The sequence below is a fragment of the Canis aureus genome, chromosome 27 (assembly GCF_053574225.1).
Source record: "Canis aureus isolate CA01 chromosome 27, VMU_Caureus_v.1.0, whole genome shotgun sequence".
Taxonomy (NCBI): Eukaryota; Metazoa; Chordata; class Mammalia; order Carnivora; family Canidae; genus Canis; species Canis aureus.
The window spans coordinates 22,369,163-22,394,049 of NC_135637.1; the positions used below are offsets into that span (position 1 = coordinate 22,369,163).

At 43.2% G+C, this 24,887-nt stretch overlaps 2 long non-coding RNA genes across 2 annotated transcripts; one reads left to right on the plus strand and one right to left on the minus strand.

The window, feature by feature from the left end:
* Positions 1-195: 195 nt before the first annotated feature.
* On the minus strand, positions 196-24,188 carry LOC144299508 (uncharacterized). The gene is made up of 4 exons (XR_013366215.1): positions 24,077-24,188; positions 19,185-19,351; positions 1,991-2,161; positions 196-381 (listed from the first exon to the last, which is right to left on the minus strand). It is a non-coding gene; the product is annotated as an uncharacterized LOC144299508 (long non-coding RNA).
* Positions 15,884-19,828, plus strand: LOC144299507 (uncharacterized). Its single transcript, XR_013366214.1, has 3 exons — positions 15,884-16,048; positions 16,603-16,766; positions 19,642-19,828. It is a non-coding gene; the product is annotated as an uncharacterized LOC144299507 (long non-coding RNA).
* Positions 24,189-24,887: the final 699 nt, after the last annotated feature.

Here is a 24,887-nt window from a genome sequence, read left to right on the forward strand (position 1 = left end):
GAATCAGATCTCAGTTCTGCTCCAAAGGATTAGTTAACAATCTTTGACAGTGCGGCATTCTCCCTGGAAGTCAGAACCCCTGCAAAACACTGAATTATTCACACCAAATAGGTCACATTTGCTGATGGAGCAAGTAGAATTTTGTGTGTCAAAGAAAGACTCGTTAAACTGAGTGCTTCAGTAAAGCAAGCATCACTGGGGTATGATTTATTGGTGTTGCTTGACTGCTTCACAAAAATGATGGAGGCTGCCTCTGTCCACGTGGAGTAAGCCCATTTCTGGCTGTGACCAGGACCTATGTCTCATGAAGGCAAGCTCCAAGCTCTGTCCTTCATCCATGCTACCGGTATTTGGATATTGGAGTCTTCCATGCCCAAAGCTCTATGGGTGGCAGAAAGATAAGACTTGTCATTTATTGGGTGAAGGTTCCTAATCCAACGATGCTGTCTTTATCAGGAATCATTTGGTTTCAAGGAATGGAAACCTCCTTAGACTGACTCAGGTAAAAGGAGGTTGATTGAATGGATAAAGGGGAATCTTTTGGATCCCAGTGGTGGCGAAAACCACTGGACCTTGTAAGAATCAGGAGTTAGCAGGTAACTATGTTTTCTATCCTTTGCTCTCTTTCTCTCTAGGGCTATATGACAGAATAAATGAATGAATGGAGTGAATGAATATATAGGAACCCAGTGCATCAATTATGCCAGATGGCCCCACAATTTCTGTTTAAATAGGATTCCTGACAACCTAGGGCCATTAATGAATGTAGCCTGATGATGTAGTCTAATCCCAGCAGCCAAAGGAGGTGCAAATGCATGTTGCTGTCCGTGGTCCTAACCAACCATTGTGCACACGTATTTTTTCCCCTAGCATTGGGATCCTGGTGACCTCATCCAAACTGGCCCAGAACATCTTAATCAGATTTTGAAAGAGGGTAGAAAAGCTAAAAAAGGAAGGGTGAAAGAAAAAGGCTATGACAGGCAGACGTGCAGGGCTACAGTCTGCTATCAGTGACAGGAACCGAGTAGGACCCTTGGAGAGTCTATTCCAATGCACTCATGTTTGTTTGTTTTGTGTTATGGCTGTTTAATCCTCTATACTAATGAACAAATTTGGAATTTTTCACAGTTGTAGAACAACTAGATTTAGGAATCCTGTGGTGTTCTGATGTCATGCTTAGAAGTATCAGGAAGCTCACCACTTTGTAGTATAGCCTAATCACAACAGTATTGGAAGCTCCATTTTTGAAAACATTTCCAACACCAGGCTCAGTCTGCCCGTTTGTGAACATCACCCTCTTCCACAAGACAGACCTTCAGACAATTGAAATCTGCTCTTGCCTCCCCCCAGGTCAGCCCTTCTCCAACAGCTCACTCAGTCACTCCCTGGCTGACCCTGGGACTCCTGCTATGCTGCATAAGCACATCCTGCCCAAGTAGCAAGTAGCCCATAGATACTGAGGCAAAATGGTGAGGTGGGAGTCTGGGCTAATGCCAGCATCTGGATGCTTAGTTCCAAGCCATCTCAAGTCCTGCACGGTTCCAGGCTACAAGAAGGTGTCCTGAATAGGCTCCAGAGATCAAATAACCCAGTTATCCTGTTTTCCATTCTGGTGTAATTTGCCAGTTTTTATGAATGTACATGTATGCACACAGCACCTGGACATTCAGAGGGTGGCTGGCTGTTCATGTCAGCTTGTCTGCAGGTAGAATGCTTCCACTTTCTCTAAGCCTGCCTCCCAATTCATTAGGAATAAGCTGAAAAGATTTGAAATCCAGCATGTGGGTCTCACTCCATAAAGTCTTACTGCCGTTGCCAGGATCCTGTGGCCCTGTCAGCCCCTCAGATGGGTCTATAAAAGGTGGTGTTCAGTTGCACCATTGCTATTCTAGAGTATAGACTTTGGAGGTTGGAGTATCCAGGGTGAAATATCAGGGTGCTTTTCCTCACAAGCTGTAGTAAATAAACACTTGAAAGCCACTTGCCTCACCTGTCTTCCTGCTGCTCTGAGAACTGTAGCCAGACTTTTGCCATCATCCTGCTTCCCTCACTCCTCCTCCTGTCACTGCTTATTGGACCTGGAACACGTTGGCAATGGTATGAGTTGGGCAGCTGTGGAAAGAAGGGGTGTCTTCTTCTGGGAAGCCAGTCTGCAGACATACTGAGAAGGAGAACAATGAAATAGAGACCAGAGCTGGGCCCAGAAGTATGTGGCTGAGATAGGGACAGGGTAACAAAGAGACTTCCCTTAGGCCCAGAGTAGCAGAGTCCCACCATTCAGGAGAACTTGGACTTTAGAATGCATTCTTGCTTTCCTAGAAATGTTCTAAATCCCCTCTCTAGAGCTTGGAGTGTGCTGGGGCTGGCAGGACCATCCAGGAAGGGCACTTTAAACTCAGATCAGCACCCATAGAAGTTCCAGTCTCTGCTCCTCCACTGCAGGGATCCTTTGCCACATGTATTGGGTTGGTCAGATGCCCCAAAGATTGTGTGGTCCATGGCCCTGGAGTTTCACAAGCTAATGGTTCCCACTAGTTACTATGATCTTTCTTTTAGTGGCACTACAAGCAATTGGTCCACAAAAATATGCCAACACACTGGTATGTATGTATGTATATATGTATGTATGTATTATTTGCCAACGTGCTTTTTTGGATTGACTCACATTGTTTGTATAGATAGGAGATCTGCAGAAAACATATGCCCTGGGACCTGCATACCCTAGTGACAGCCTTGATCTGCAGGTCCTAATACCTTCCATTTTATTCTTCCAGTCCTTCTGGAGGCCTTGGCCTCTATAAGGGGTGCAGTACCTCTCTGTAAATCCCTCTGTTTGTTTCAGCCATCTGAAACGAACTGTTTTCTAGAGTCCCAGAAGCCCAGGAGCGGAGCTTCAACAAACCTCTCCCTGCTCAGGGCTTCCACTGTCTGATCTAAGAAATGGAATAATAATCCCAAATATCTCCTTTGCAGAGCTGTTTGAGAGTCCACATACTTATTCATTTATCAAATACTGAGTGCCTACTGCATTCCAGGAGATACGTCAGGCACTAAAGATACAATAGTGGACAGACACAGCCTAATATGCTTTCTCACAAACCTGACACCTAGCAAGAGGAGACAGACAAGAACACATTTAAAAATATATGTCTGTGATGGTAAGTGTTACAGAGAAAAATCAGGCAGGATGTGAGGACAGGAAATTCCTGAAGTTGTGGTGTTGCTATTTTACTTAGGGTGACCAGGGAAGGCTTTTTTTTTTTGATAAGATGACATTTGATCAATGACCTGAAATGAGGAAATGGACCATGTGGACATCTAGGGAAGGTTTATCCTTGCAGAGGGAATAGTAAGTGCAAAGGCCCTGAGGCAGGAACATGTTTGGCATAATGCAAGGAGAACACAAAGGGCATGTGGTTAGAACACAGTGAAAGAGGAAAGGAAAGGTCAGAAACAAGTCAGGAGGTGAGAAGAAGGTCAATCCTACAGGGCCTTCAGAGCCATCATAAAGACTGCTTTTTCCTTTGAGTGAGACGGAAAGCATAAGAAAGTTTTGACAGAGGAGGAATGTGATCTGAATTACATTTTCATAAGATCATCCTGACTTCTGGATCTAAATTAGATTGGAAAGCAGAGAAGTGGGTATTGGAGCATGGACAGAAGCAGGGAATCATTTATGCGGATAGTATAGTCCTCTAGGCAAGAAGTGGTAGAACAGAGCAATATCTGCAGATGTGATAAAAGTGGCAGGATTCTGGAAGTATTTTGAAGGTAGAGTTCATAAGTTTTTCTAACGTGCATTGTAAGAATTATACCCATAAAGTACATACCTACCACTGTACCTGGCTAACGTATGGAGATGTGGTGTGTCTAGGTCAAAAATCCATACACTGTATTCAGAGAGCAATACTTCCTCTGCTCCTGGATGTGGGCCATGGCACCAAGACATGAGCCCTGGCCTTCCCTGTCTCTGTAAGGTTAGACAAGGCAGGGGATGCTGTAAGGTTAGACAAGGCAGGTTAGACAAGGCAGAGAGGAGAATAAAGTGATGCCCTTCCTCTCAGTCTTCACTGGGTCTCATAATCTATCCCATCATCCCAATGAGTTAGAAAATACAACTATCTTGACGGTGTCCACTAATCCGTGGCCCCAATCATAACACATAGTCTCTTATCCAGACAGTGGACATTTGTTGAACTGCTTTTATGGGCCAGGCACAGATGATAGAAAGGGCCCCAACGTCCAGACCCTACTCCAAAGAAGCCCTGACCTGGTAAAGGAAACAGAAACATAAAAAAACAAATGAATACAATAAAATAGTCCTTTGAAATAAGGACCAAACTGGACATATAAACAAGGAGCTTAGAGGAATTGTATAGAGAGGATAGGTCCTGCTCAGTAGATCAGAAGAAAACTTTGCAGAAGAGAAAGCATTTGGTCTGAGTCTTGAAAGGTACATCAGAGTTTTCCAGATGCCTAAGGATGAAAATAAGATTCTAGATGGTATTTGCCAAGGCATACAAGTGTAAGAATCCATGGAATGTCTGGGGAGGGACTGATGGCCCCATGGGGCAAGAATGTTGGATTCACACCACTAAGTCGACCAACAAAAAGGAATGAACCCCGCAAAGAGCCAGGTCCAAGGATATAGTGGTGAATGTGCCAGGCCTGACTCATAACTTCCCAGAGCCTCTACTGCTTGAGGGAAAAACTTCAAGGAATGATATTCCTTAGATCCTCCCATGGAGATGCTTCCACAACACCCTGCATGTCCTAGGTAGCACAGCTGTCATCTGGTGATTTGTCATGGTCTCCAATTAAGCCGTGAGTTCCTCAGGAGCAGAATGCTGTTTACCCCTTCCACATCCCTTATGCCCAACACAGTTTCTGGCATATTGTGGCCACTCAAGACACATGTGAGGAAAGAATAATTAATGAAAAGGTGGTAGGGTTAGTTTGTAACTGGCCTGTCTTGGCTCCCAGGCCTCTTGAGGGAACTTATTACTATTACTTGTATTCAATGCAACAGGGCAGGAAGTTTCCTTAAGCTGCGATAATTGCATTACCCTAACCTAGTATTGAATTAAACACAGCCTTTAACATGAGTGATTAAAAATGCTTCACATCTCCCGCTGGCACTTAGAAGTCAGCTCTCCTCCTGAGCCATTCTCTTCCTTCATTGACTTCTCCTTATCAGGGACGTCAAGATCATTGGCATTTAGAAAGCACATTATGTTGGCTCTTTTCTTTCCCAATGCTGCAAAAAGAAGCAATTTGACCTTTCATAAGGAAAATGGAACCTTGAGCTTCCCCTACATGGCAGCGGTGTCTGGAATTTCTTATCTTCATGTCAGGAGACCTCCTCTCCAGCCAGGCAGGAATAAGGCTAGCGAGATAGATGAAGACTATCTGATACTGTTTCCTCAAGAGAAAATGCTGAGGAGAAGGTTTATTAATAGAGTAGACCAGCCCTGCCAAAGGCAACCATGAGGAGAAGAAGGACAGTGAGGAGGGGAGCACCCACCCTCAGGGTCACAGTGAACTCTACTGACATTTCATCTCGGTGACATCTGTGCAGAGGATCCCAGGCTGTTGTCCTGGGAGATAAAAAGAACAGAATTTTCTCAATCAGAAAATTAAAATGAAAAGAAATGGACCGACCCAGCAGCCAGAAGGGACAGAGTGGTTCCCCTCTTGGAAAAAAAGCAGGTCTCCCTGAGTTTCCTGTTTGGGTGGGAGAGATAAGAAATGTGACTGTTGCCATCATCTGCTGATTAGAGCTCTCTTTTGTGGTTACTTTTACCCCTTGGAAGAATTAGAAGTGCTTGAGTCATTGGAGTAGATTGTCAAATTGCCTCAAATCTTCCTCTCCCTGTGCCCATGCCCTTTGCAACCAGATTCTTCTGCTGCTCCTATTGAGAGGCAGAGACTATTTCTCCACTTCCAGAACCTTCTTGGACCTTGTGACTTGCTTTGGCCAGTAGAACACCCGCAGGAGTGCCAATTCCAAGCCTGAGCTTCAAGAAACTGTGCGCATTTCCATTCTCTCTGGAGAACCTTTGGGCTGTCCCATGAACAGTCTGGGATAGACTCTGGGAGGATGAAGGACACAGGAATCAGACTCAATCCAGAACAATAATCCATGCTGAGGCCTCAAATATGCAAGAGCAGCCAGCGTCAGTAAAACTGTTTATCCAATCTGTGGCTGAACACAGATATAAGAATGTATTCAGCTGAGATGAGAAGGATGCCCCAGCTGAGCTCAGCCTAAGTTGCCAATGGCAGAATTTCAAGCTAAATAAATGGTTACAATTTTAAACCACTGGGTTTTGAGGGCATTTTTGTTATACAACAATAGCTAACTGATACACTCTAGTCTTATTCAAGCACTCCTAGAGGACAGGAGGATTTAGCACTTTAGAAGATACTAGAACTCTAGGATGAGATGTAAGTGCTGTGAGGGCAGAAACCAAACAGGCCCCACAAGTGACTCAGGGCAGGCGACGAATAAATTTGGTAGGACTGAGTTTGAAGACCATGTAAAAATTAAGAGGATGCTCTTGGGGCACCAAGGTGGCTCAGTCAGTAAAGTGTCTGCCTTCAGCTCAGGTCATGATCTCAGGGTTCTGGGATCATGTCCTGCATTGAGCTCCCTGTTCATGGGGAGCTTGCTTCTCCCTCTCCCTCTGACTGCCACTCCCCCTGCTTGTGCATGCTCTCTCTGTCAAATAAATAAAAGAATAAATTTTTAAAAAAGAGGATACTCTCATAAGAATATATGCAATTTGCCTCTCTGGAATAATTATCATCCTGATTCAAGCTTCAGTAAGAATGGCTTGCAAAATCAATTGAGCTTCTAGAACTTAATCTAAAGAGGCATGTGGCCTGGTTAAGAAGAGCCATCTAATATTAAACGTTTCTACCCCATAGAAGCCCTGCCCCACAAAGAGGCTCCATCATCCGCCTGGTTCCTAAACCTGGATTCAGTCCTGACATCTCACCTCCTCCTCTCCACTGGGCCTCCATGTCCTGTTGCTTATGTCTTTTAAATATATCTCGATCTATTCCCTTCTTGCCACCACCTCGTTTAGATTTGAATGACCATATCAGCCTCTTAAACTAATCTCTTAACTAATCTCGTAACGTCCAATTCATTCCCTGCAGAGCATCAAGTGTGATCTTTCCAAAACACCATTCCAATCACCCTCCCCTTCGAGCCTTCAATGGCTCCTCATCATCGCAACCAGGTTTCTTAGTCTGTGTGTGTCCCTGCTGACTTTCCTCCCTCCCTTCTCCCTGTTTTGTCACCAAAAACACACACCTTTCCTGCAGTGCCAAACTATTTGCAGTTCTCCAGGTCTGGGATATTCTTGAGCTGAGACAGTCTTCTCATTCCCTATTCCATTTCCCAGCTGTTTCCTCTCTTCTTTTTAGAACTTGCTTCAGATGTCAGTTTCCTTTCCTGATCTCCAGGCTGGGCAGGGTAGAAGCATCTCCTTTGAGGTCCTTTGGCTTCCTGTGTGCTTCTGGAATCTCACCGTGGTGTCAATGCCTGTTTCTTTCTCCCCTTGTGCCCACCACTAGACCATGAGCTCCGTGTGGCTGGAGCTGGTTCTTTCATCTCTGTGTCTAGTACAGGCCTGATTTAGACTGAGCGGTTTATTGAATGGATGAAGGAAGCTAAAACAAGAGAGTTGGAGCAGCCCCTCTGGGAATGAATCAGATTTGAGGGCAAGCTTATAGAGAGAACTCCAAAAACCAGTTCACCAGTTGCAAGTGACACAATCTTTCGGGTAGTGCATCACAAGTAAAGATGAGCAGTAAAGTCAGAATCAGGCACAAACATGGAGCAAATACATGAATTGATGGTTCTCATTAGACTTCAGTCATCAAGGGTGAGACTTGCTAAGTAAGTGTTGGTGTGCTTTAAGGTCCTGTACCTGGCACTGTGCTGAGGGTTTTACAAGTCTTATCTCACTTAACTCCTCTCAGCCTTGGGATGTAGGGTCTATCATCATCTTCCCTTTTCAAATGAAAATGCAAAAGCACAGAGAGGTTAATTAACTTGTAGAAGGTCACTCAGTCAGTGGACTAGGTTAAGGAAATCATTTTGCTTGAGTGTAAGCTATATAGTCTTTACCTGATACCCTGCTATGAAAGGTAGGATTTGGAAAATTCAAAACAATGGCACCCTTGTAACATATTTTGCTTACTTGCAGATACAGATCAAAATAAAGCAGCACACTTAAATGATTAGTCTAGCCAGTACAAGAGTAAACAGGATCCCAGTCAATAAACATAGTTTTTTCCTTTCTGAGATTATAATCATCAGTGCACATTTCTTACCAAGATATAAGCATTTCCTTCCACCAGACTCCTAAGAGTGAAGTGAAAATTATATATGCACTTAATGTAGCCAATTAGCACATTCTCTATTTGTTTCTAGTAATATTAATGTTGTTTTCCCTCATATTAACTAGGCTTTACTATAAAACTAGTCATTTCTCCTGCATCCTACAAACTGTCAGCTCCTGGGCCTTCACTTATGTGAATTCCCTTTTATCAAAACCACCTTCATCTGTCATTTAAGGTCAAGTCCATGACCTACCTCCTACTATCTTGCCATATCTTCCCATCCTAAGAAACATTACGTGGGGCTCAGCGCCCTCTCAGCAACGTCTTGTGCTGATCAAGAAAACATTTGCTCACACGCATGTTTTTGTTTGGTCTGCATGACTTGGCTTCACTGAATTTTTTTTAAAGATTTTATTTATTTATTCATGAGAGACACAGAGACAGAGAGAGAGGCAGAGACACAGGCAGAAGGAGAATCAGGCTCCATGCAGGGAGCCCGAGATGAGTCTCGGTCCTGGGTCTCCAGGATCATGCCCTGGGCTGAAGACAGGCACTAAACCGCTGAGCCACTCAGACTGCCCTGAATTTGTTTTTTTTTTTTTTTTTTCTTTAAGATTTATTTATTTATTTATTTATTTATTTATTTATTTATTTATTTATTTATTTATTTATTTATTTATTATAGACAGAGAGAGAGAGAGGCAGAGACACAGGCAGAGGGAGAAGCAGGCTCCATGCAGGGAGCCAGACGCGGGACTCCATCCCGGGACTCCAGGATCGCGCCCTGGGCCAAAGGCAGGCGCCAAACCGCTGCGCCACCCAGGGATCCCACGAAATTCTATATAAAGATCCAGCCTTCTGATTTTTCTTGGGAGGACACAAGAATTGATAACTCCATAGTCATATTCTTTCATGGCTACAATGATCTAGAATTGAGAAGCTGCTTTCTGAGGCAGGAGAGTAGATGCTGGGGTGCCCCTTGCACTCCCATAATCCATCGCCACTTACCACTTCTGTGCACCCAGCTGGCCAGCTGATTTCCAACTACTTGCTGATCAGATTCTTTGTGTCAAGTGTCCCTCTGCCCATGGAACCTGCTCTGTCTTATTGCAGGACGGGAAGTACCAGGGAATAAATACCTCCTCACTTCCCTCCAAGGGCAGCTCTCAACCAAAGACTGCAATAAACCCCCTCATCATCTAAAAATTTCAGAATACTAACATCCTGGTGGTCTGCTTGTGATCTAGTGACATGGAATAATCACCCCAAACGTACTGGCTTAAAACACTGTATCATCTCTCACTATTCTATAGGTTACCTGGGGAGTTACTTTGGCTTACCTGGTGTCAAGTGATCACTGGGGGGCTGCATGCATGTGCAGGCTCATATAAACTGGACCGTTCAAGATAGCTGGAGAAGGTGATGGCAGTCGGCTGGGAACACAGCTGTATTGGTCTAAGAGTAAGCATTCCAAGAGACCCAGACAGAAACCACAGGCTTCTCATGACTTGGCCTCAGGAACCGCACAACGTCCCTTCCCCCATAATCTATTAGTCTAGCAAGTCACGGGACCAGTCCAGACTCAAGGGGAAGAGGATTAGAGCCCACCTGTCCAGGGTGATATGATGGGGAGTTTGTAGATATCTTTAATCTAGCACCTGGTCTACTTGAACAAATGAACACTGGCTGCCACTTTGTTACTTAAATCACTCATTCATTCTTTAATTCAACAATTAGTGAACACTGGAGAAACAACATGAATCAGGGCGGCCTGGGTGGCTCAGCGGTTTAGTGCCGCCTTCAGCCCGGGGTGAGATCCTGGAGACCCAGGATCGAGTCCCACGTCAGGCTCCCTGCATGGAGCCTGCTTCTCTTTCTGCCTCTCTCTCTCTCTCTCTCTCTCTCTCTGTGTGTGTGTGTGTTTCTCATGAATAAATAAATAAATAAATAAATAAATAAATCTTTAAAAAATACTTATTAAAAAAAAAGAAACAACATGAATTAGATATGGTATCTACCCTGGAGAAGCTCATTTGGTAAATTGGTTTGTGACCATAACAGATTGAAGTTCACCTCCACATTCATCAAGGCTCACATGGTTGCACTTAGAATCATCTGGACTTTGTTTAAAAAAAAATGGACACTTCACCAGAGGAGCACCTCTCAGTATCCCAGGAACCCTTAGAATATTGCCCTGCCTGCATAGGAGTGGTCTTCAATGGCACTATGCATGGAAACAGCCTTGGGTGCTTGCTAGAAGTCAGATTCTTGGGCTCCTGCTCTCTGAAATACTTGAATTCATAGATATAGGGTGGAGATAGAGAGTCTACATTTTTATGAAGGATTTCAGGGGATTCTGGTGTGAATTGTCCATGGACCTCATTTTGTTGTGTTTTCCAAACTCCTCATTTTAAAGGAAGCGTGTGTGCATGTAATCTGTATGAACACCTGTGATCAGTTGAGTTTAATTGCACCACAGCTGGTGTTGATTGCATATTTTTTAATGTGGCTTTTCAATACTCACTCCCCCTAGCACAGCCTTTATGACTGAAAATCAGCATTGAGCCCAACCCTGGCTGTCGATTTTAAGGTTTATTTAAAGGCACATGACAGCGGAAGCTGCTCATTCTTTAGCAAATGATGCTACATATGGACTTAGGAGTTTAGGGGCAGCATGTTGAAAGTGGAATCTCCACCATGACTGAGCAGCTGTCCCAGTTGGTTTTAAAAACTGTGAGGGGGCACCTAGATGGCTCAGGTGGTTGAGCATCCAACTCTTGATTTCAGCTCAGGTCATGATCTCAAGGTTGTGGGATTGAGCCCCAGGTCCTGCTCTGCACTCAGCATAGAGCCTGCTTGGGATTCTCTCTCTCCTGCTCTTCTCCTTGCTTGCGAGCTCTGTCATTTTAAAAATATATAAATAATGGGGACACCTGAGTGGCTCAGTGGTTGAGCATCTGCCCTCAGCTCAGGGTGTGATCCTGGGGTCCTGGAATTGAGTCCCACATCAGGCTCTCTGCAGGGAGCCTACTTCTCCCTCTGCTTAGGTTTCTCTCTCTCTCTCTCTCTCTCTCTCTCTCTGTGCCTCTCATGAATAGATAAATAAAATCTTATAAATAAATAGAATCTTAAAAACAAACAAATAAACTCTGAGTTGCTTGCTGCTGCCAAAGTCAGCTTGGGCAGATTATGTCACAACCTCAGTCCAGCAGAAGGTTCTATCCTGAAAATAGTCATCAAGGCTACTGCAAACCTACACAGGTCTCTGAATGTGAATTGAAAAAAAAAGTGCTTTCCTCAGGCAGAAACAGCCTGCCCTGGATTTAATGAGTGATTAAAGAGTGAAGGGAAGGGGCTCCTAAAACAAAGCAAAACAAAACAAAACCGGGCTGTTGTTACTAAAAGGGGAAGGGATATTGAATGTGTTCACTGCTATTGGAAAAGAGAGCTCAGTATGTTGACTTTGTATATGATCCACTCACCCTTGTAGCCAGATATCCCTTATGCAGTACACAACCCATACAACTGCACATGATAGCCATGTAGGAGTTAATACAAGTCTTGTTCAGAATTGAGGAATTGGAAGAGCTCCAAACGTCAAATTGGAGGCTGTGAATGTTGGTGGAAAAATAAAAAACACAGTGGCAATATTCTTCTAAATAATCCAGATGGTGAAGGCCTCTTTTTTGAAGGGTGACCACATAGAGAAACCTCAGGTGACATTTACCCCTGAGTGGCCACATGAGTTTCTCCCAAAGGCCACAGCGGATCACTGGGATCCATCTGAAAAATGAGTTCTCCATCAGAGAACAGCCTTGTGGAGGCCTGTGTCCAGCAGGAATGGACACACTAGGATCCCTTCCCCATTTCAGGTACCAGTATCTCATTTGTCCTTTGAAGAATTGCCTCCTTCTATTCCAGTTTTAATGATTTGGATACTAATGACCCACAGCAGCTCCAGAGGTAAACAAATGACCCAGATTCAGCTATCAGGATAAATCTTCCAGGAAAAGCTTTGCTTTGGATTTCATTGACTGTAGATGGGGCAGCTGATGGGACAGCACAATATTAAGTGTGGCCTCTGAAGTAAGATCCCAACTCCACAAGCAACTAGCTGAGTGCCCTTGAGCATCTTAACCCTTCAGGGGAAGATAGGCTTTGAGGTGGCCCCCATGAACCCCACCTCCTGATAGTCATGCTTCATGTGACCCCTTCCCCTTGAGTGTGGGCAGGACCCGTGTCTGGTTTCTAGCCGATCACTGCCACGAAGATAGCAGAATGGTGTCACTTCTGTACTAATGCTACCTAAGACTGTACCATCTGTCTGGTTTAAAGCCTCTCTCTCTCTCTCTCTCTCTGACTTGGAAGAAGTAAGTGACTGTGTTTGGAAGGCCTATGTGTCAAGGAAGTGAAGGTGGTCTCCAGCCCAAAGGCAACCAGAAACTGAGGTCCTGGGTTCTACAGCCCACGAGTATATGGCTGCTGGTAACAACCAAATGAGCTAGAAGCAGATCCTTCCCTGGTCAAGCCCCAGATGAGACCACATTCTGGCCAACACTGTAATTGCAACCTTGTTAGACCCCAAGCAAAGGATTCAGTTAAGCTGTGTCCAGACTCTTGACCCACAGAAATGGTGAGGTAGTAAAGTAAAGCTTACAGGTAGTTGCTGTAAGCTGCTAAGTGTATGGTAATTTATTATGCAGAATACATAATGGATGCAGATACACTCTCTCAGGAAGCGAATGGAGAAACAGTCTCATGGTGGAGAGTAAGGGTCATCAATATGACATCAAGTACCCTGACAACTGTCATGAGGTTTAAAATAGGATATCGTAGAGGTGTGTTTGGTACACAGTAGGTACTCAACAAGTTGCCCCTCCTTCCTCTTCTTAGCTAGACCAGTGTCTTAAGTTGACAACTTTAGAATGCCAGACATATTGGAAATGTTTAAACTGGACCCAGTGCCAGGGTCACCCCAGAAAATGCTAGAGAAAGTTTAAAAGCCAAATTTCCTTTGTGGAGGGTAAAATCATTTTACATCCTATGAGAGGCTGTGCACAGCAAAAACTGTTTCATAATCCTGCCATGTAAACCAGCTGGGATTTTCCTTCGCATAAATTGGATTTTGATTTATATGTCAATACATGCCCCCAGAAACCTCATCATTGCGAAGTTCATCAATCTCAGTGGGAACTGCAGATACGGCCCTCGAGGTACCTCCCAAGGAAATATAGCCCTTGAGTACCAGCCCCACATGCTGACAGGGCATGTACAAGGGGATGGGAGGCAGGAGAAATGGGGTCACCTACTGGGGCTTTGTGGTGTCAGGCTGAGGACTCCATTCCCCAGAAGAGTCTGAGAGAGCCTGGCACTTTGCATGAAGGTGTGCATAGCTGGGGCGAGCAAGGACTAACAGCCTAAGAATGGGTTGCAGGGGAGAGGCCAGGTTGTGACAAGCACTGAATGCTGGGGTGTAGGTTTTGGGTTTGGAAGTAAGAGTATGGCATATCAGATTTGAATCTTCAGAAGAGCATTCTGGCTGCAGCGTGGAGAACAGGATGGAGGGGCAAGACTGAGGGCAGGGACACCAGGCTATAGGTCATTGCAGACCTTGTGTGAACACAGTGGGGCTCTGGGACAGCAGGGATGTGAGAACTCTTGGGGAATTTGTGATGGCAATCTTGGTGACCCATAGGAAGGGACCAGGAAGGCTGCTAGGGTGACTCTGGTTTCTGACTCAAGTGGGAGAACCATGATGGCGTGTACAACTGGAATCATGGTTGAGAAATAACATAGTCCTTGACCAATAAGAAGTCTCAAAATAGTCCCAGTGGAGGTTTTTACGGAAGAGAAAGAGAGATCTGAAGTCAGGAGAGCACAGCCTCTAGCTAGGAGAAAAGTGCCCTGAGTCAGCTACATCATGCATTCGGCTCTGTGAAGCCCCTGCCACAGGCATACCTTAGAATGATCTCCTGGGGGACATTACCACCCAGCTACAAATGAGTCACTTCATCTCTAAATCTGATAAGGCTCTTCCCATACAAGCCATGACTACTTTGGCTGTTGGGGCATAGGGATCAGATTGATTTGGCTGAACATTTTTCTGAACTAAGGAGGTGTTTGACTGTCCAGTAAAATTGACAAATATGTGCTCCATGCTGGAGGCTTGTCAATTCCATTTTCATTGTGCTCCCTGAATTGACCTGCATCAAGTCTCAATATACTGTGATCGTTACGTCCTTCAATCTGTCTGGCACGTGGATTCTAAACTCAGAGGGTCATGGTGAGGATTTAGCAATTTTTTGATACAAAGGAAGAGCTCAGATTCCCTGTTACCACACTTCCCTGGCTCCCTGCTGCACAAAAGAGCATCCACACTCATCCTGGTCATCACCACATGACATCATCATACCTGTCTAGGTTTTGTATCTTCAGTTGTCTAGCACATGTCCTACATTTAACCATAAATCACATAGGTATTTATGACATTTTGCCAAACAATAAGGAAGGGAATTAGACATGAATTAGACATTCTCTGGCCTCATGACATGCTCTATTTGCAGATTAAGATACCCTAGTGAGAGTCTAGGGAGAGCTAAATACGGGGTAAGGGACTTAGACATGAATTAGACGTTCTCTGGCCTTATGACATGCTCTATTTGAGGATTAAGATGCCCTAGTGAGAGTCTAGAGAAAGCTAAATATGGGGCAAGGACCAACTTTATAAGTACCTGGGGATTTAGTTCCTGACCCAGGAATAGGTTCCAGTGGGGATATTCCCTGATGGGCAGGAGAGAAGTCTGTGGAAAATCCCCTTGCCTAGACCCAGTATAGGGCATTCATTATACTGGGCATTTTAATCCTCATTCAGTTTGGGGCCAGGCACTATTCTAGGCACTTGGCATATATTATCTCATTTAATGAGTCACAATTCTATGAAGTGTATGATTCTGTCCCCATTCTGTAGAAGAGGAACCTGAGGCTCAGTGAGTTTCAGTAACTTGCCCAGAGTTACCCAGTGAATAAATGGCAATGCCAAACCAAGTCCAGATATTTTTAACCACTGGAATGGCTTTCAGATTCAGCTTGTTACTGAAATTCACAAGACGTATGGTAGGATCACCAGGCATGAGTTTACTTTGCCTTGAGAAAGGATACAAAATATGGAGCAGAGCAACATGTTAGGCTAATGTCCCAATGTCCCACATCCCAATCATCATTTTAGTCTCAAGAATGAATGCTAGTATATGACTGTGGATCCAGAGCCAATGTCCAATGTCCCAATCATCATTTTGGTCTCAAAAATGAACGATAGTGTGACTGTGGGTCACATCAGCATAAGGAAGCTTCAGAGCCTTGGACCCCCTCAGTTTGAATACCTTGATCATGACATGGTGCCTAGAGGAGTGCATGCTACACTATCATCCCTCAGCAGCTGCACTCCACAAACTACAGGCCATGTCATAAACAAACCTGACAACCAAGTACAATGTACTCCAGGATATCATTGGGTCAGTGATCACTGTATAGCCACCCTAGCAAGATGATCATTTACCTCTAATGGGTACATCCCTTCTGTTGACATCACAAAGAGTCCAGCTTCCTTCAGGCATTCCTGAGACTGGCAGATTTATGGTTCACCTGTTAACACCTCCTCTTCCTTCTGATGATGGTAATGTTGATGACAATGCTGGTAAGCAATGCCTATTAAGAACTCACTATGTGCCAGTCCTGTGGTAACCTTTTCCTTGCATTATATCAACTAATCTGCATAAGCCAATGCAATAAGTCCAAGTGTTACTGTTCCCCTTCTACAAAGGAGAAAACAAAAACTTCAATAGAGAGGGTCAGTAACTTTCCTAAAGTCATACCTCTAGAAAGTGAGGGTAGCAGGATATTACTCTGGTGCATTTGACTCCCTAGCTGGTGTTCTTCATCAGTCTATAAAATGGGGTCATGGATTCAAAACTCAATTCATCCCTTAGAGTTAAGTTAGTTGTATACATGAGTCTTAAATCAAATAATAAGCCAATTCAAGTGGGAAAAAAAAACATTTATCAAACTAGTAAGTTGTCTAATTTGGCCAATTGTTAACAAAATTGTAAGTCATTTCACTTAAAGTAATTAAGCTTTCAATTGTGTATAGGTGATACATGGCTTAGTTACAGTGATTAATAGCTTTGTTCAGTTTTATCACTTGCAAGTTGTATTTCTGAGAGCATTCTCTAATGCACCTGAGTTCTGCAGGTGTTGCCCTATGGTCAGATGCTGGGAAGGGAGTGGAAGTTGAGGGAGTTGGTGGCTTTACCTTAAGAACCACGCATCCTCCGCGGAGCCGCCGCCCGAGCACCGACAAATACCCACCATTTGCTTCAACGTGGATGGAACTGGAGGGTATTATGCTGAGTGAAGTAAGTCAGTCGGTGAAGGACAAACATTATATGTTCTCATTCATTTGGGGAATATAAATAATAGTGAAAGGGAATATAAGGCAAGGGAGAAGAAATGTGTGGGAAATATCAGAAAGGGAGACAGAACGTAAAGACTGCTAACTCTGGGAAACGAACTAGGGGTGGTAGAAGGGGAGGAGGGCGGGGGGTGGGAGTGAATGGGTGACGGGCACTGGGGGTTATTCTGTATGTTAGTAAATTGAACACCAATAAAAAATTAAAAAAAAAATAAATTAAAAAAAAAAAAAAAAAAAAAAGAACCACGCATCCTTACACTGTGAACCTCCATGGTGGTCAGAAGTGCAAGGATTTTCCAAATCCCGCACCCTTGGGCCCTTCTTTGGGTGGGAACATAGAGTTCCATCACACACAGGGAAATCCTGCTACATCTTTCTCCGCCCTGTGTTCCTTTGGTTTCTCTCCTTCCAGAACTGAGGCACCTCTTTTGCCCCCATCAGTCAGACTCACATCAGTTCCCTGCTTCCCAGAGCCCCATCTGCAGCACAGCAGACATCAAGAATAGTACAGTTCCCTGGGGAACAGGACATGGACTTTCCTTGCTTATGTAGACCCAGCTTAGCCCATGTTGAGTACATTGGCTCAAAGAAATGATTTACAAAGATTACTAGAACAAAAGAAATGTCAGCGTGTACACGTGTGTGCACACGCACACATGTAACATGCTATTGGGTTTCATCCATCAAGATGCCTTTGAACAGATCTCATAAACATAAAAAAATGTTTACTATGGTGAACAATGCACTTTAACACCTCCTAAATAAAAAAAAAAAAAACTCCTAAATAATTTGTGTTGTCAGGAGCACCCACTGCAATATTTTTTCATTTTTGTCCTCCCTGGCTGCAGCTGACCACTCCAAAAGAGATGAGCTTCCAACTATATTAATAGCTTTTTCATCTTTCTGCCACTGCTCCTTTTAAATGGCTTGCTGTTATCTATTCATGAAATAAATAACCACTACCTTTCATGCCTCCTAAATTCTCCTTGTGCCTAGCGAGATTACAGAAATTGAATCTCTCCAAGGGCTCTCCAAATCCCCATGTTGCTGGAGAACTTTGGAAGGCTGGCTCTGTATGAAGCCAGTGGGAGTTAGAGAAGTCTGAATATCTTTTTGTCACAGAGAAGTTTCTACACGGCCTGACTGTAATGTGTGCTTGTTTGTAGGTGTTCACCAGTTGGGTGAAGACTTCACTGGGTTCATAATCCTCTTTACAAGTTCCCTGTACATTTTATAGCCACTTCTCTCTGGCAGGTAGACACTACATCCCCAGAATCTAACAGACATGGGTTCAAATCTCAGCTCTACCACTTAATAGCTCTGTGACCTTGGACAAGTTGCTTTGCCTCTCTGATGCTCAATCTCCTCAAAAAAAAAAAGCTATAACCTTATTTTTTTATTTAGTGGTAATTTTATCATCCTCACATCACATTTGAGCATATGGACCCAGATAAGTTCAGCAGTGTGTTTGTGTCCACAAGTGAGTGTGAGTGACAAAGGCAGGAGTTGAATCCAGTTTTGTCTGATGCCAATATTTGTGTTCATTCCAGCTAGATGGTTGGAACCAGATTATCAGGCTGTTCCTGGTAACCAGAGAGAGCCAGGCCCATAGGAAAGGCCCAGATATAACTCTTAACCAGCTCTTGTGATGCAGCAGGCACCATTTTAAGGACTTCCTAAATATATGCTAATTTAATCCTCACTACTATCATATAAAGTTGGTGCTGGTATTATCCCCATGTTATAGATGAGGAAATGGATGGATGGATGGATGGATGGATGGAGACCATTATCTATTTCCCAAATTAGCCAGATCATAGAAATCACCTAGGGTCTTATTAAAAATCAGTTTCCTGGGCTCCCACAACTCCCTCTAACTCCTGGAATTCTATTTCAGTATGTTTCAGTGGGCTCCAACCCTGGAATGTATACACAGTAGAGTCCTCTCATAAGATCTGTTGAGGGTTTTTTGTTTGTTTGTTTGTTTTTGTTTTTGTTTTTTCTAAGCAAAGGTCTGTTTCTCAAACAAAAATTTTGGTCCAAGGATGACCGCCATTAGTGGCTGGATAAAGAAGCTAGTTTCCATAATTTAAGGAGGGGCTCTAGCAGATTCGGGTCCACTTATAAGTACTGTACTCATGAACTATAAGGTTGGCAGCCAACAAGAATGGCAATGTAAGAACAACTTACTGTCAAAATTCTGAAACCACCTGGGAGATGACATGGGTGGATTGGGATGAGAAGTGGCTAGTGTTTGATGTCAGAAATACTTGGGTTTAATTATGTGGTTTGTCTCTTGTTACAGTTGTGCCTCTCTGAGCCTCAACATTTCTATTTACAAAACAAGGGTGATAATGCTTACCTTAGAGGGATATTTTGAAGATAAAATAAGGTAGTAGGTAGAAAACCCTTAGCTCAACACTCCTCCTCCTCATCATCAGTAGTGGCAGGTAAATAATATAGCACACTTACAAGAGGACCCAGCTCATCCTCCTGCTGACCAAGAGCCACAGTGATCTCAGTTGCTGTCTGGTAGGGGGAAGCCAAAGAAAATATTTCTCAGCAAGTAAATTGGGATTGGCCTTATGAAGGTGCCCAAGTTCCTGAACCAGAGATCACCAAAGTGGGGAGCCTCCCAGGATGCAAGACAATATATTCACCGCAACATGTTGTAGAAAGAGATTAAAGTGGTTCTCAATAAATAAAAAGACATCTTATGTTGATTTAAGATTTTTAAGATGGCAATGTTCCTCAAAGTGATTGACAAATTCAACACAACACTTATCAAAATCTCAGAAGGCTTTTTTTCTTTCTTACAGAAATTGACAAGCTGATACTAAATTTCATATGGAGGGATGCCTGGGTGGCTCAGCAGTTGAGTGTCTGCCTTCGCCTCAGGGCATGATCCCAGGACCCAGAATCCGGGATCAAGTCCCACATCGGGTTCCCTGTGGGGAGCCTGCTTGTCCCTCTGCCTATGTCTCTGCCTTTGTGTGTGTGTGTGTCTCATGAATAAATAAATAAAAAAAATTAAAAAAATAAAAAAAATAAAAAAAAATAAAAAAAATTTTCTTTTAAAAAATAAAAAATAAATAAACTTCATATGGTAATGCAAGGAACCTAGCATAGCCAAAACAATCTTTAAAAATAACAAAGTTGGTAGACTCTCACTTTCTGGTTTCAAAACTTACTACAATGTTACAGTAGTCAGGACAGTGTGATAGTAGCATAGACTAGATATATAGACCAATGGAACAAAATTGAATCCAGAAATAAGCCCTTACATCTTTGGTCAACTGATTTTTGACACGAGTGCCAATCTTCTCAACAAATAGTGGTGACATAACTGGATTTTCACAAACAAAAGAATGAAGTTGGATCCTGTCCTTATGCCACACACACAAATTAACTCAAAAGGTATAGTAGACTAGATCTAAGGGCTAAAGTTATGACATTTTTGAAGAAACCACAGGAGTAAATCTTTATGACCTTAGATTAGGCAAAGCCTTCTTAAATCTTGCAACAAAAGCAGAAGTGACAAAAGAAAAAGGTGAATAAATTAGACTTTATCAAAATTAAAGCCTTTTCTTCAAAGGATGCCATCAAGAAGTTGAGAATACAGCCCACAGATTAGGAGAAAAATATTTGAAATCATATATCTGTTAAGGGACTTGTATCCAGAATACATGAAGAACTCTTATGATTCAATAATGGATAGACATATAAGCCAATTATAAATGGGCAAAGGATCTGAATAGACATTCTTCCAAAGAAGATAGGCAAATGGTCAACAAGCACACAGAAAGATGCTCAACAGCATTAGTCATCAGGGAAATGCAAACCAAAATCATGGGGAATGCCACTTCGCATTGGAATGGCTAAAATTAAAAAACACAAGACAATAACAAGTGTTAGAGAGGGTGGGAGTATGTCGGAACCCTCATACATTATTGGTGGAAATGTAAAATGTAGTAGCCACTTTGAAAAATAGTTGCCCAGGGATGCCTGGGTGGCTCAGTCAGTTAAGCATCTGCCTTTGGCTCCAGTCATGATCCCAGGGTCCTGGAATCAAGTCCCATGTCGGGCTCCTGCTCAGCAGGGAGTCTGCTTCTCCCTTTGCCCCCTCCCCCCTGACCAAGCTCTCTCTCTTTCTCTCTTTTTAATTCGAGTTCATTTTGCCAACATATAGCATTACACCCTGTGCTCGCCCCATCAAGTGCCCCTCTCAGTGCCCGTCACCCAGTCACCCCCACCCCCCGCCCGCCTCCCTTTCCACCACCCCTTGTTCGTCTCCCAGAGTAGCAAGCTCTCTCTCTCATTCTCTCACTCACACTCTGTCTCTCAGATAAATAGATAAAATTTTAAAAAGAAAAATAGTTGCCCAGTTCCTCAAAAGGCCAAACACAGACTTATCAAATGACTCAGCACTTCCACTTTTAGTTACTTAGCCAAAAGGCATTTAAAAAATACCCTCACACAAACACTTGGGCACAATTGTTCACAGCAGCACTATTTGTAATAATCTCAAGTGGAAATGACTCAAATGCCCACCAGCTGATTAACTCCTAACTCTGGGAAACGAACAAAGGGTAGTGGAAGGGAAGGTGGGTGGGGGGATAGGGTGAATGGGTGATGGGCACTGAGGGGGGCATTGACGGGATGAGCACCAGGTGTTATACTATATGTTGGCAAATCGAACTCCAATTAAAAAAATATATACCAAAAAACCGAGATAAATAAATGTGGTCTCTTCATACAATGGTATATTACTCAGCAATAAGAAGAATCGTACATGCTGTGGGGACGAACCTTGAAAACATGATCTTAAGTGGAAGAAGCCAGTCACAAAAGATCACATATTATACAATCCCATTTATATAAAATATCCAGAAGAAGCAAATAGAGGGGGTTGAGGGAAAATGAGGAGTCACTGCTAATATTACAGGGTTTCCTTTGGGGACAGCGGAAATGTTCTAAAGTTGACTGTGGCAATAGCTGTACCACCCTGTGAATGTACTAAAAACCATTGAATTGTAAATTATAAATGGCTGAATTGGATGATGTATGAATTATATCTCAATAAAGCTTATTTTAAGATTTTACTTGTTTATTTAGAGAGAAAGAGAAATATGCATGCACAAGAGGGGCAGAGGGAGAGAGAGAAAATCTCAAGCAGACTCTGCACTGAGCATAGAGCCTCATGGAGGCTCAATCCCCCACCTGAGACCATGACCCAAGCTGAAATCAGGAGTCAACTGCTCAACTGACTAAGCCCCCCGGGTGCCCCTAAAGTGGTTTTTAAATAAACAATCCATTGGGAGTGTAGGAAGAAAATGTTAGAATATTTCTATTTATCTTATACCTTTAATATTTCATTTTTATATATGTTTCATATATATATGTTTCATAATATTCATATTATGGGTTAAATTGTGCCCTCCCCCAAAATTCCTATGTTGAAGTCCTAGTCCTTAAAATCTCAGAACATGACCTTATTTGGCAATAGGACCATTGCAGATGTAAATAGTTGATGTGAAGTCATACTGGAGTAGGGCTGGCCCCTCATCCAATTTAACTGATGTCTTTACAAAAAGGGGGAAATTTGAAAACAAACACCCACAGAGAGAAGATGGTATGAAGAGACATAGGGGGAAGACTGACATCTACGAGCCAAAGAGAGAGGCCCAGAACAGATTTTCCTTAGAAGGAACCACCTTTCTGCTACCTTGGTCCCAGATTCCTAGCCTCTAGAAATCTACAACACTAAATTTCTGTTGTTTCAGCCACCCATTTGTGACGCTCTGTGATGGCAGCCCTGGAAAACGAATACAGTCCATATTCCATTAGTAGAGTGGTACATCCATACACTTTATACATACTTAATTAAATACATTGACATGTGTAGAGGTACATTCCTTTTCTCTGTAAATGAAGCACGCCTCCTGCAGTGAGTGCATTGGCTGGGGAAGAACAGGTCTTGGTGTCCAGCTGACCTAGATCCTACTCCCCATCTGCCCCTGATGGGCACCAAATCCAAGTAAACTAGCTATCAGTCTCCTCAATTGCAAAGCCTGAATAATCATCCCTTCCATGAGAAGTTACAGTAAAAATTAGCAATAATATATTTATGATGCCTTTGAGATGCCTAGAACATGGGGGGCATTCAACAAATGATAGTTCTGATTATACATTGTTTAGGATTAGCAGTGTAATATGTAAAGGAAGCTATGGAACTAGGCATTCATTCTGCAAATATTTACTGAGCACTTACTGTGTGTCAGGGGCTGTGCTCAGACCAGTGAATACAGCAGCTAACAAAATAAATACAATTTCCTGCCCTGGGAGCTTAAAGTCAAGTAGGAGTGAAGCAGACAATACAATATATGCATGATAAATAAGTAAAATTATACAGCAAGATAGTGTATCGAAGGTAAAAAGTGCTTTGGAGACAAGAAGGAAACAGGGTGAGGGGGAACAGACATGCAGGCAGAGGCCAGGATTTGAAAAGGATGGTCACAATACATGGAGTAGAGAGAGGGATGCCTGGTGAGACTATGGAAGCAAGGTCTGCTCTATGCCATCTCTGGCATTTCTGTTTCCTTTCTGCATGATGTTGGGAAAGCCATCTTATTTCTCCAAGTCTCTGTTTCATGATCTGTAAAATGGGAATAGTGGTGCCCACTTCACAGAGTTACTTATCTGATTTCATAATTATGTGTATTAAGTTATTCTGGGCAGAAGGTATATTTTTAAAGATTTTATTCATTTTATTTTAAAGAGAGAGAGAGCAAGTGGGGAGAGGGGCAGAAGGGGGGGAAGAGGGACAAGTAGACTCCATGCTGAGCATGGAGCCCAAGGCAGGATTCAATCTCACCACCCTGAGATCATGACCTGAGCCAAAACCAAGAGATGGACACTTCACTGACTGAGCTTCCCAGGTGCCCTGGGCATAAGATATTTTTAAGAAACCTGGACAAATAGTGGCTAACATTTACTGGATACTTCCTCTACTTCCCAGGGCCCCTCCTCAGTAAGCACTTTATATGCATTAGCTCATTTTAATCCTCACCATAGCTCAATGATGTAGGTAGCATCTGTTCCCACTTTACAGATGAGGAAACTTGAAGGCTCAGGGGTTTGATATCGCCAATGAGGAAGTGATACAGGCAGGACACGAACCTAGGACTAGCTGACTCTGGAATCTACTAACCCCTTTCCCCACTCACTGGCTATGTGATCTTTGACAAATCTCACCTCTAAATCTTCATTTCTCATTATTTAAGAATTAGAGCATCATTTCTTTTTCTATTGGATGCCTTGGTTAGCATCTGAACTTAGTCCACTTTGGCCTGGATCCAAGGCAGCCTGATGGGAAAACATGGATGCCTAACTGACCTCACAAAAGACATAAAAGAGGGAGGTGGGCAGGGGGTGGGGGTGACTGGGTGACGGGCACTGAGGGGGGCACTTGATGGGATGAGCACTGGGTGCTCATTATTATGCTATATGTTGGCAAATTGAACTACAATAAAAATTTTAAATAAATAAATAAATAAATAAATAAATAAATAAATAAATAAATAAATAAAGTATCCAGCCAGGCTTAGCACACGATTTCACCTCTAATCCAATTCTGACTAGTGGCGGGAGGCTGCCTAGCACCCTCTCCTGGTTGTAAGAGCACAACCCACCTGAGCAGGTCAGAGTGCCAGTGCCATGATCTATTAGTGATGTCTGCAATGGATGAAGATGTGGACAGAATAGGTCTGCATGATGCAAACGAAACTTCTGCAAAATCCAAGTGTCTCAAAAAATTAAAGCCTACCCACTTATTTTCTTTCTTCAAGGTAGAAAGCAACTTGACTTACCTGAAGCCAGTTACTGACTTTGACAGTGTGAACATGAAATTCCAAGAATGTGAACATGATTCAATCTCTCCATTCTCTGGGCATTATCTGGTTCTCGATCCTTCATTGATTCGAGCGTCTTTGACAATACGTTAAAGAAACCAAAAACTTTCCCAGTGCTTTTGAATTGAACATAAAAGGGAACCAAAGGCATTTTG